Source organism: Myotis brandtii, unplaced genomic scaffold (assembly GCF_000412655.1).
Source record: "Myotis brandtii unplaced genomic scaffold, ASM41265v1 scaffold529, whole genome shotgun sequence".
Classification (NCBI taxonomy): domain Eukaryota; kingdom Metazoa; phylum Chordata; class Mammalia; order Chiroptera; family Vespertilionidae; genus Myotis; species Myotis brandtii.
The window spans coordinates 829585-842068 of NW_005369934.1; the positions used below are offsets into that span (position 1 = coordinate 829585).

The 12484-nt window shown below is 38.8% G+C and overlaps 1 protein-coding gene across 1 annotated transcript in view; it reads right to left on the minus strand.

Annotated features, from left to right (window-relative positions):
• MET (MET proto-oncogene, receptor tyrosine kinase) overlaps positions 1-12478 on the minus strand; it is a 153231-nt gene extending 140753 nt beyond the window's left edge. The window contains exon 1 of the mRNA XM_005877701.2: positions 12402-12478. The gene's annotated coding sequence lies outside the window, so the exon portion shown is untranslated. The remainder of the gene's footprint in view (positions 1-12401) is intronic.
• Between the last annotated feature and the right edge of the window lie 6 nt (positions 12479-12484).

Below are 12484 nucleotides of genomic sequence, written 5' to 3' on the forward strand. Positions count from 1 at the left end.
AAATTAAAAGTGGAAGTGCCTAATGACCCAGTGATTCCACTTCTGGGAATATATCCAAAGAAACCCTAAACACTAATTCAAGAAATATACGCACCTCCATGTTCATTGCAGCAGTATTTATAATAGCCAAGATTTGGAAGAAGCCCAAGTGCCCATCAGTAGATGAATGGATAAAAAAAGCTGTGGCACATGGAATACACAATGGAATACTACTCCGCTGTAAAAAAAAAAAAAAAAAAAAAAAAAAAGAAAAAAAAAGGAATCTTACCTTTTGCATCAGCACGGATGGACCTGGAGAGGATTATGCTAAGTGAAATAAGCCAGTCAGAGATAGACAAGCACCATATAACTTCACTTAGGAATGTGGAATAAAATGAACAAAAGACACTAACAAAGTGGAGAGAGACTCATGGATACAGAGAACATGAAAGGGAAATAAAGAGCTTCCCAGACAAGAAATGGCATAAATACTCCATAAATACTCACCACAGCTGTCAGAAGAGAGGTGATTGGGAGCTGGGTGAGAAGGGTGAACGAGATTAAGCGAAGGGTGAAAGAGATTAAGCAAAGAAAAAAAGACTCATGAACACAAACAACAGTATGGTGATTTCCAGAGGGAAGGGAGGGTGGGGGAAGGTAGAAAAAGGTAAAGGGGAAATAAATGATGATAGAAGGAGACTTGATTTGGGCTGATAAACACACAATACAATATGCAGATGATGTACTGTAGAATTGTATACCTGAAACCTATATAGTTTTATTAACCAATGTCATCCCCATAAATTCAAATAAATATAAAAAACAACAAACAAAAGGATAAGACAGAATTAGGAGTGAATATTTAAGGTAATTGGGTATTAAGGATCCTATTAGGAGGACATCTGTCTTTTCTTTCTTTCTATAAGAAGAAGTTGAGTAAGGGCTGAATGAACAAAGGTGAGAGATATTTTAAAAGATGGGAAGGGTTTGGGAGGAAAGTGGGATAGATGAAGCATGAGGGAAAGAGTGGGATCAAGACGATTGGTTGAAAAGACCATTTTGTCACTTGAGACAGAAGCAGAGAGGTAATAATGTGACATGGAGCCACTTTGGCTGTTTAGTTTCTAAACCAGAGGTGGGGAACCTTTTTTCCTGACCCAGGGCCATTTGGATATTTATAACATCAGTCGAGGGCCACACAAAATTATCAACTTAAAAATCAGCCTGCTATATATGGTCAAATATTTAATTAACTCACCCCTAATGCCGTGGCAGGGCCAGACCAGATGATTTTGTGGGCCTTATACGGCCCTCGGTTGTTCCCCACCCCTGCTAAACCATAAAGAAAGATGTTATACTGAAAATAAGAGGAGCCAGAGAGCTTCAAGAGCTTGAGAGAATGGCGAAAGTTTGCAATTATTGTAATGGGAAGAGAGAAAAAGGAAAAGGACCAAAACAAGAACACAAGTTCGATTGAGGTACAACTCTTCTAATGCCCATTCTCATTGAGTGTCTAAGCCAGGGGTCCTCAAACTTTTTAAACAGGGGGCCAGTTCACTGTCCCTCAGACCGCTGGAGGGCCGGACTATAGTTTAAAAAAAAAACAACTATAAACAAATTCCTATGCACACTGCACATATCTTATTTTGAAGTAAAAAAACAAAACGGGAACAAATACAATATTTGTATTTGCATGTGGCCTGCGGGCCGTAGTTTGAAGACCCCTGGTCTAAGCCATCGGCAAGGCAGATGTGAGGATTAAATGGATCCATAAACATGACCTCAGTAGTGAAGTCCTTGTATTGTTTATATAATCCCACAGATCCATAAGCCTTTATTAAGAGGAAATGTCAGCATTTGATTGTTTTTATTTCAAAACCATTTTTATTGAAATCTGCAAGGAATTAACTTCAGGGAAAAGAAAAACATACTGAGACAGATACCCTGTTCTCTTTTTAATAGAACCAACAGTCTAAAGATGCTAAACAAATGAATCAGATATATTGGTAATCTAGCTTTGAAAATTAAAACCCATTTAGGAATTGTGAGAGTCTTGATCCTAAATACCAGTTTAGCTATTCACTCAGAATCTTTAGTAACATTTGGAAAGTAATTAATCAACTTATGACACAAGATTCAAGGGCTGCCACCTTTCATTGTTGTTAATGAAACTGTATGGGGTTTTATCTGCATTTATCTGGTAATTGAAACAACAATTTTTTTTTTGTAACCTCTTTGAAGACCTAAAGAATATTTAAAATCATTGGACCTTATCTACAGATTTCACTGCACAAGTACGTGTTAGTGAGGCTGAAAGAGAATTTAGAAATATCTTAATTCAGACATTAGAGAAAGTTAATTTTTGAAAAGTCCAAAATGCACATTCATTTCTGTTAGGGCAAAGTTGTTTTCGGTAGAACTTAAAATATTGATTGCACTGTTTTACACTCAATTTAAAAAATAGGTAGGGGTTGTCCTGGCTGGTGTGACTCAGTTGGTTGAGCGTCATTCTGTGCACCACAGGGTCACTGTTCTGATTCTAGTCAGGGCACATGCCCAGGTTGTGGGTTCAGACCCCAGTCGGGGTGTGTGCGGGAGGCAGCCTATCGATGGTCCTCTCTCACATCGATGTTTCTCTCTCTCTTCCTCTCCCTTCTTCTCTTTCTAAAATCAATTTAAAAACCTTAAAAAACAACAACAACCCAGCTACGGTAATATTTTAAGCCCAAAGGCTCACGAGGGCCCTAAACGATTCTATTTGTCCGCTGTTTTTGTCTTAACTAGGCAGTAGTTGGACCATGAGCTCACTTTGGCCAGGATAACCATCAGTAGGAGCTAGAGGGATTCTGCCTGAAAGTGAGGCCACAGTCAGGTGACAGATGCTCACCTAAGACTCTCAGAGGAGCAATAAGACAGGAAGTGAAAGCAGGCCCTAATATGAGCTTTCCTCAAATCTTTAGACCACTGTCTGAGTTCATGTTTGGAACATGACAAATGCAATTCCTACACACACTCCAGCATGAACTCTGTATAGTCAAGGCCCAAAGAAATGTCCTCAAGATAACATCCACAAGAAAAGCTAATATACCTCTACAACAGATGATATCCCAATGGACAGTAATTGTGGATACAGTTTTTAGGGACATAACTTTTGTAATAGATGCATTATAATCACTGATATGCTAGGAAATTTTAGTCGTGAAAATGATGTAAAACAGTTACAAGTTTGTTTGCTTTTTCCTTTAATACAACGATTTCTTCTGAAACATAGACTTTCACTTAGAGTGTTTGTAAGTAACTAATAGATGGTTTAGGACATACCTCTGACACTCAGACTAAAAGTTATTCCTGCTTCTGCTAAATATTCCTGCTAATCTTACTAGAGGCTGAGGGTAGGGTAAACTAAGAGGCCTGATTTAGGAGTGGGTAGATTATGGTCTAGCTTCTCCCAGAATCAAACTACCTGTGACAGAGTTGGAGGAAGTTCAGACTTTGCTTATTGTGTGCCCTACTATTTTCCTGTGAGCTTCCCTTGATTCTGTACTCAGCTTTTTTCCTATTTGTAAGGCAGCAATCTGATTCCTAGTGGGACACTCTATTCATGATTTCCAATGCACCCAAGCTCATGACCCTACAGCATATCCACTTACCTCTCTCCTCCCTGAACCCATAAAAACCTCTAGGTCTTCTACTTCGTTATTTATTTTCTGTATCTGTGACATGAGAGTTATCACAAAAATTTTCTTAAATTGAACTACATATTTCCAAATGTACTAGTATAAATATAGAGGCATTTGACTGCTAATTTATCAAATTGTGAGACCTTTTAAATGGAGTTAATAATAATCCTATATAATAAAAGGCTAAAATGCAAATTGACCGAATGGCAGAAGGACCGGTTGCTATGACGTGCACGGACCACCAGGGGACAGATGCTGAATGCAGGAGCTGCTCCCTGGTGGTCAGTGCACTCACACAGGGGGAGCACTGCTCAGCCAGAAGACAGGCTCACAACTGGCGAGCCCAACGGCAGTGGCAGGAGCCTCTCCTGCCTCCACGGCAGTGCTAAGGATGTCCAGCTGATGGCTTAGGCCCGGAAGCAGGCCTAAGCCATCAGTTGGACATTCTCCGAGGGCTCCCAGACTGCAAGAGGGTGCAGACCAGGCTAAGAGACCCCCCAACCCCAAGTTTATGAATTTTGTGCACCAGGCCTCTAGTTTAGTTATAAATGTATACAAACACATTAATATATAATTATTATTGCTCCTCTGGTTAACCATTGAAACAAAACTTAAGCAGGTCAAAGCTACATAATAGCTCGGCCATTATTGCTCAGTGGTTGAGTGTTGACTTATGAATCAGGAGGTCATGGTTCAATTCCCAGTCAGGGCACATGCCCGGGTTGCAGGCTTGATCCATAGTAGGGGATCTCTCATCATTGATGTTTCTATTTCCCTCTCTCCCTCTCCCTTCCTCTTTGAAATCAATAAAAATATATTTTTTTTAAAATCAAACAAAACAAACCTAAAACTATATAAATAAGTTACTCCTTATACAGTGCAATTTAATTAAATTTCAAAACAAGCTTTAATGATGATATATGCAAAACAAAACAAAAACTCTATAAATAAGTTACTCCTTATACAGTGCAATCTATAATTAAATTTCAAAACAAGCTTTAATGATGATATATGTATTCGGCAACCTTCAGGTTCACTTAAGAGAATCTCCATTTCAAAACCATAATAACACAATTTTCCTTTCTTTCCCCACCAAGATATAAGAAATTTTCAAATTCTGGCACCTCGATGTCACACAGATAGAAGACACTTTTGATCAGGGAAAGTTTTCTGGGGACCAAATGTGATACTTTGTTAGAAATTCATAATATAATAAAAAGATCTCAATGTACATGTTTCAGTACTGCGCCTCCTAAATTCATTCTTTCTTTGAGACAGAAGGAGTTGCTGTTTCCATAGCTTTAATACTCTAGTCATGTACTTTTCAACTGTACTTAAAGTTACATATTTGGGCTGAATCCCTATGGGAAGTCTAGTTACCAGAAAGCACAGACTCACAAACAGGAAATATAACTAGAGTAAGAAGGTGTTGTTCTCCACACAATAGAGTTCAAAGATGTGTCATTCACGTAATTTGGAGTAAGCCCCAACACCACTATTATTGTCCAATGTCCCTTATGACAACTTAGGATTAAAGCATCATGTTTTCTAAGCCTGTTTGAACTTGCTGCTCTTGCTTATAGATACAAATAACCTGCCCCTTTCTGTGCATAGTTTTCAATCAGTAAGCATGTCAAGGTGAAAAGAAGGATAGGAGGAACTGTAAAAGTGTTGTGGGGGCGGGGGGAGAGTCAATTTTCAGAAAGCATATGGTAAAACTGAATACTTAATCAAATTAGCCTAGAATTCCTTCCTATTTTCAGCACTTTTTTTGCAAAAGCATTTGCTTCATGGTACAGAATGAATTTCAATAAATGTCATACATTTAGTTAGATGGCATATTTTAAAAATTTGTCGAACCAGGTCACTGGCTCAGAATAGATGTCATTCTAAGACATGACAGATGGATATTGATATTGAACAGAAAGATTGACATTAGCTGGGAGGTTCTGGCAGAAGAAAATGTTATTCATTTAACATTCAACAACATATTTACTGAGTACCTTCTGTGTGCCAGTATAAACTTATAATAAATATTTGGACTTTTTAAATATATATATGTAATATTTTATATTACAATAGAAAGAGGAGTTGTGCCAAAATTATGTCCTCAGGGTTAGTAAGGATTATAACAGAATAAGACTGGTCTTTAAAAATACTTATATTTTTTACATTGCATCAGAAAAATGCATTAGTACTCATTCAAACATCCATTCCGTCATGGTTGCAGGATTTTAGATTTCAGATTTTCGACGACCCTTAGTAAAAACCAACTTCCTATTTTTCTGGAACAAAAGGGGCCTTAACATGGCTTCAAAGATTTCTTAGACATCAAAGAGCTTAGAGAGACATACAGTTTATAGATAATGATTTAGGATTTAGTGAATAAAAAACACATGGATTAAATTTCTTTTAAAAGACCCCTAGGTTTACTTTTTAAGAACTAAAATGTTGGTCTAAACACGTTAGTCTCGAGCAAAGCCCAGATTGATTTTTAAAGATAGAGTTGTCTTATGGACCTAAAACTTGGCTGGGTTTTCCTTTCACACATGATTAGGCCTCAAAAGGAGGCAACCTGCCTTCTGCTAACCAAATTACTCCACTTCTCTTTCTCTGACTTGTGAAAACTACATTATTTCAAGGCCTCCAGCTTTAAATGCTCTTCTTTATATTAAATAAAATACTAAAAACCAAAACCATCTCATGGTCTTACTGAACAACTGGAGCACTTCTTAATTCCTCCACGTCAATTATTTCCTTTGTTTTAACATACAACTTTAAAATTGGACCTGAGGTTCTAGGTGCTGTCTCAGATTTCCAACTACTGAAGAATAAAATATCATTTCACAGTAGGAAAAGGCCACTGATCTTAATATGTGTACTGCTTCATGACATATTATTATATTTGCATTAAAATAGTAGGAAGAAATACAGTACATAATCTTCCGGTCTAACACAGTGGCCTTCCGGAAGGCCGCTAGCCTGGGTATTTCAAGCTCTTAGGACTAAAGGAAACAAGTTAGTGCACAACCTATGAGCTTTTATTCCTTTGGAAAAATAGATTGCAACACACATCTGATGGCTGTTAAGGGCCCTTGAAACCAGTGTGCGTTTTGAATTTCAATGGTAGAGAAATAACAATTGGCAAAGTTCAGGGAGATCTAAACAAAATAAAATACAAAACAAGAAAGTGCCAGTATTCCAAAGAGAGGATTTATTCTGAATGAGAACTTGGAAATGAAATATGAAATGTACATATAAAGTTACGATGAATTTAGGTTTCAGAAAATGACTGCTTTGGTTCAACAATGAAATCGCTAGATAACCCTCTAGTTTAGAGTTATATATATAGCTTGATAGAAAGTGTGGTGGGCTGATGAGTTTAGAAAAAATAAGTATGTGCCAATATATAAATTTTAAAGTATCTTTTTCTTTTTAAATTGCTAAGCTAATGTTCCAGAGAGGGAAAAAAAAATCAGAACTACAGAAGATAAAACACTTTGCAGAAGTGGTCCTGGGGCTCTTTGGGCAAGTATGCTGCTGAAGGTCACACAGCACCTCAAGGTCACACAGGGGATCACTTGGCAGGTATAGTCATGGCCAAGATTGCAAACAGGACCACCAGGAGCCAAAGCTGGCCCACAGACATTTTGTCTCTCTAGCCACACAGTTTTAAACATGCTGAGTTAACATTTAAATATTGAGAGATTTCTAGCTTCTCCTGAAAATTTGAAAGACAGCACCACATGCCACACACTGGGCCTCATGGCAATGCTGATGATACCAAGCAGTCGCTGCCCTCTTAGGGCTTTTTTTCTGAGCAGGTTGTCCTTCCCTAGTGAAGGGATTAGCTTTACCATTTAGGTTAGCTGTTTGCAAATCTTGATACAGGATATAGACAGCGTATGAGGAAGAAGGAAGAAAAGATGATGGGAATCCAACACAGTGGCTTAACACTGGAAAGGGGCAAGGAAGGTAAGAGAAAAAGGAAAGAAAGAAGTGCACAGCAGACAGAAACTGTATGCTATAAAAAAGTACCCCCCCCCCCCGGCTGTCTCCAGGTGTATACTACGGAGGGGGACCCATGACAAAGACTATGGGTTTTGCTCTCAACAAATCCCTTTGGGCCAGGCTCATAGTGTGGAAAACAAGAAGGAAAATTGTCCAAGTGGAGCAATATCCCTGATCAAGGATGGGACCAGGCAAATGGAGGAGAATACCATGGGTTCTCTTCTTCCGTACCCCATAAACCAAGGGATGTGGGCCACAACTTCATTTTCATTTTGAGACTGTAGTTACTATGGCAGGCACTGCCCAGGTACTTCCCATAAAGAACCAGAGGCACCATGGACAGCTGTGCCGGCCGTGGACTGCGTAATGCCAGACAAAACAAAACGAGAATGGCCCTCCTGAGGAATGCAGAGTAGAAGCCCTGCTCCAGATCTCCACATGGGTTGTTTTCTCATCTCCTTTGGGTTCTAGCCTTTGAAGTAAGGCCTCCTCTGATCCCACTACTGAATTTTTCAATCACCACCCGATTTCCCCTTATTCCCCTCCACCACTTTATGCTTCCTTATGGTTCTTATCATCACCTCCTATACAATGCATTTTATTTATTGTTTGCCTTCCTAAATATAGAACAGAACATCATGAGGTCGGAGACTTTTGTCTCTTTTATTCTCTGCTGCATTGTCAGAAACTCAAGTTATTCCTAGTAGGTGCACAACAAATTATCCATAATGACCAAATCCTCACTCACTTTCTTGGAGTACAGGAATTAGCTTTCACTAGAACCTGTGATTCTCTGACCACATTTTATCATTGCTCTGGCCATATTTTATAATAATCCTTTGTTATATTTGGAGAAATACATTTTCAAATCCTATGGACTATTATATAATTTATATGGCTCATAAGCTCTTATATACCTTCTATGGAACCTATAGCTATTACAGAAATCAAAAACAACAGGAGTAGCCTCCATAACATACTTGCAGAAATTCACATAATCACAGAAGAAATATGTATACCTGGGTATGTGATTAGCCAGTTAACTGCTTCTTTTTTTATTTTAAATTGTGCTGTGTTTACACCTCCTGCTACAAAGGCCAGATGTATGATTTTTCTCTCAATTACATTTTACAGCTTATAAAAATACTTTTTCATTTTGTCCTTGAAAAGCAAAGTAATCAGATTTTACCGAATGTTTTTACTGAAACAAATTCCAAGGAGAATATAGTGTTAAACACAACTGAGGAGATATCTGAGAACGGGCTTTCTAATAGAAGGGTAGATGACAAAATTATTCACAACTCTTAATCTGATAATAGGAGAATGCCCCACACATGTGAACAAAGCTTTTCTTGGTATGCTTTACTACAAAAAGAGAAAGCAAGAAAAAAAAAACTGGAGGAAGAGAAGGTGAGAAAACCCCTAGAGACTAGAAATGTATATTCATCATTCATCACTAACCTAAGGAGCCCAACCTATTTCTGTGAAAATGCTTCAAAAAGTTAATCTTCATGGATGACTGGGTGGATGCTGTATGGTGATATTAAGACAGCCATGGGAGCGAGGCTCTTGCACAGTTTTGTTGTCTATTATATGGGGAAGTTAAGATATTGTCTACCTTGTAAGGTTGCCGCACTATCAGAAAGATGATATGCTCAGAACAGCTTGAAAATATTCAGGGGTCTTTAAGTTCCAATCTTTTGACTAAAAACTAAAATTGTATTTAATAGCAAACGGGATGATTTCTAGCAATGTCATTCTCATGTGATATCCCCTCAATAATTATGGATCTTGGTTCCATTTTATGTGTTATTTATCTGTATACCTAGATTGTAAACTCTTATAGGGACAGAGATTTAATTTCTTCTTTTAAAAAAATGTATTTATTTAGTTTTAGAGAGAGAGAGGAAGGGAGAAGAACAGAGAGATAGAAACATCGATAAGAAAGAAACATCATTCACTGGCTGCCTCCTGTACGCCCCCCACTGGGGATCAAGCCCCCAACCTAGGCATGTGCCCAGACTGGGAATCGAACCAGTGACCTCTTGGTTCACGGGTCGATGCTCAACCACTGAGCAACATCAGCTGGGCCTCATTTCTTCCGTTTTAAAAAATGTTCCCATACTACCAAACACATATGATGCTCTACATACCGTTCTTAGCTGTTTTTAGAAATGTGGGTCTGGCAGCAACTTTGCCTGCTAACTCAAGTGATGCTGAATTGACATAGTCAGTATATCTATCATTTATTACTAAGAGATGACTATTTATTTTGCACTGAGCAAAGCCCATAAAGAAATTATGTCCTGAGGGCTAGAATCAAAGACAACAGTTTCAATATCCACCAGTGAGGTAAACTTCCTGGCACTTGAGTTTCTGTATATTTTCTCCCCTTAAGACGGCACAATGAGGAAATTTGGTATGCCATGAACAAACACAGCAGCTCCAGGAAAATATTAGGGATGCTGGGAAAAAGAAAACATAGATGGTTCTGGTGAGAAGCATTAAACCTAATGACAGTGATAAAGAAACCATGAAAATGGAGAAATGGGGCATCCAAGGGCTTGGAAGCACCTCTGACCAAAAGAGGGGTAGGAGGGGGAGGAAGGGATGAGGAGGAAAGGGGCAGAAGGACAGGAGCTGCCCTGAATGTGTAGGGAACTATGCACTCATTGTAGGTGTGTCACCATAGGCATTGGTGCAGCCACCACTGTGTGTCCTGAGAGGCTGTCAGGCTTTTTGAGTTACTCACTTTATCTTGACATGACCACATTTGAGAACAAGTTTATTCGAGGTTACTGTATAGATTTGTAAAAGAAAAATTAGACTAATGCTATTTTGGACTTAAAAAAAAGAAGAACAACAGCCGAGAAAATTGATTGCTGAAATGTATTTCTTAGTTTAATCCTCATTAAAACAAATTTTAAAAATTTCACATTATAGTGGAACGTATGCTTCGAAGGCCTTAAATGAATTTGTAAGATGGGTATTTTTCCTGCTTAGAAAAGTGTCATTTTTTTTTCATTCTAGGTTTAAAAGTCATGAAGATACCAGTTATGCGCTTTCATATTGACTGACTGTGGTTAATCTTGTACATCTTTATCATTCAGATAAACTAATCTTTATCCTTCATCCACTAATTCTGAAGGCACATCTAATGTAAATCCCTATTTGTTATGTATTAAGAACAAAGCAGTCTTTGAAAGAGCAGTAGTCAGCAGACCATCTTATATATACCATAAATTACATTCAGTTAAAATAAAGCTATTTTTAGGTTAATAACTATAGGCTTATGCACTGTTAAGTGTGAAACGTGAAAAGAATTTTAAAAACAACAGTATATTTTATAGGCACTCAGACATATTTTGATACTATAAAAATTTCTTATGAGGGGTGTAAATCTCACCTGTGTTATTCAGCAATTCCAAAAGAATGAACACAGAATACACCCAGACTTGTAGTATATGGTTGGAACCAAACCACCTCACTTCTGTTCCATTATGGAAGTTTACATGTTAAAACAAAGCCCAATCCACTTAGAGTTAGAAAGGAAAGCTTTGTACCTGTAAATAAGCCAAGCAACACTTACAGTTTACATAAAGGCACAATTTATGTCCCCGTAGCACAGAGAAACATGATGTACATTACTTTCAGATCATCTTCATGCAGAAAAAAGTCATTAATCAGCTATAATAGTTTAGCTATAAAAGAATATAATGTTTCTCTGAATCCATTTGCATGTGTCTGGCTGACGGAAACAACAGAATAAACCTCTACCCAACTCTACAATATGTGAACATTCTTCTTAAAATTCAGGAGAGGGTCCAGATAGTATATAATCTCTCCAGTGTCAGTTTATACAATCCTATCATATTCCCTGACCATCTTAATTTGGCAATTAAAGTATCCCGATTATTCTGCCTAAGAAAGTTGACAATATTTCATTCTACCCAGTGCTCCTTTGAACACAAAAGTGTGATAAGGTAAAATACATTGGGCAACTATTCATGCATGAGCCACTGGAATCCTCTTCAACTGCCAAATTTGTAAACGGCTCTTTTGAAATAGAAAGGTATGAAATGGGAGACCGTACTTTGTTGTAAATTCTGCACTGGCAATAGTCAGTGAAAATACTTTCATTTGTGCTTTAATTCTTAGGCCAGTACTAGCCAGCCGATCCGACCTCTGGTTATAATCTGTTTACCTAATAAGACAGATGCCCTCCACAGCGCCCCAGCAAAGAGCTAAGGTACAATTGAAAATGATGGATCACAAGTCCTGTGTATTTGCCAGAAATGAAGAATTCAGCCCTTCACAGAAACATCAGTCCCTTGGAAGGACCCTCACGTAGTACAGATAAAGCAGGGCTAAGAACAAGGAAACCTATGGGCTCGAACCTTGACAGTAGTATCACCGTGGGACAGGGTGGCCAGATCCCTTGTCTAAGGGCTGAGTAAGATCGCAGCCCTGAAACTTGGCCATAAACAGACATACATCACTCTCCTACCCCAGCGCCTCTGAGTCATACAGGTGGCCGCCTGCAGCGAACCCCTGAAACGGAAAAGCCTCCATCTAGTTTCGACCTCCCCCCTGACCACATCCCTTGTTCCTGAAGCCCCTAAACCCTCGCCTACCCCTCTGGATCAGCAGTCAGGTCCCTTAGGGAACAAAGAGACAGAGGCGCTGGGGCGCGGGGTGGGGTGCGGGATCTGAAGGCGGTGGTAGTTTTACCTTGAGGCGCCCAGGAACCCGCGGCGGAGAAGTCAGTCGCGCAGGGACCACCCGCGCGCCCCGCGCCTCCTCGAAGCGAGTCA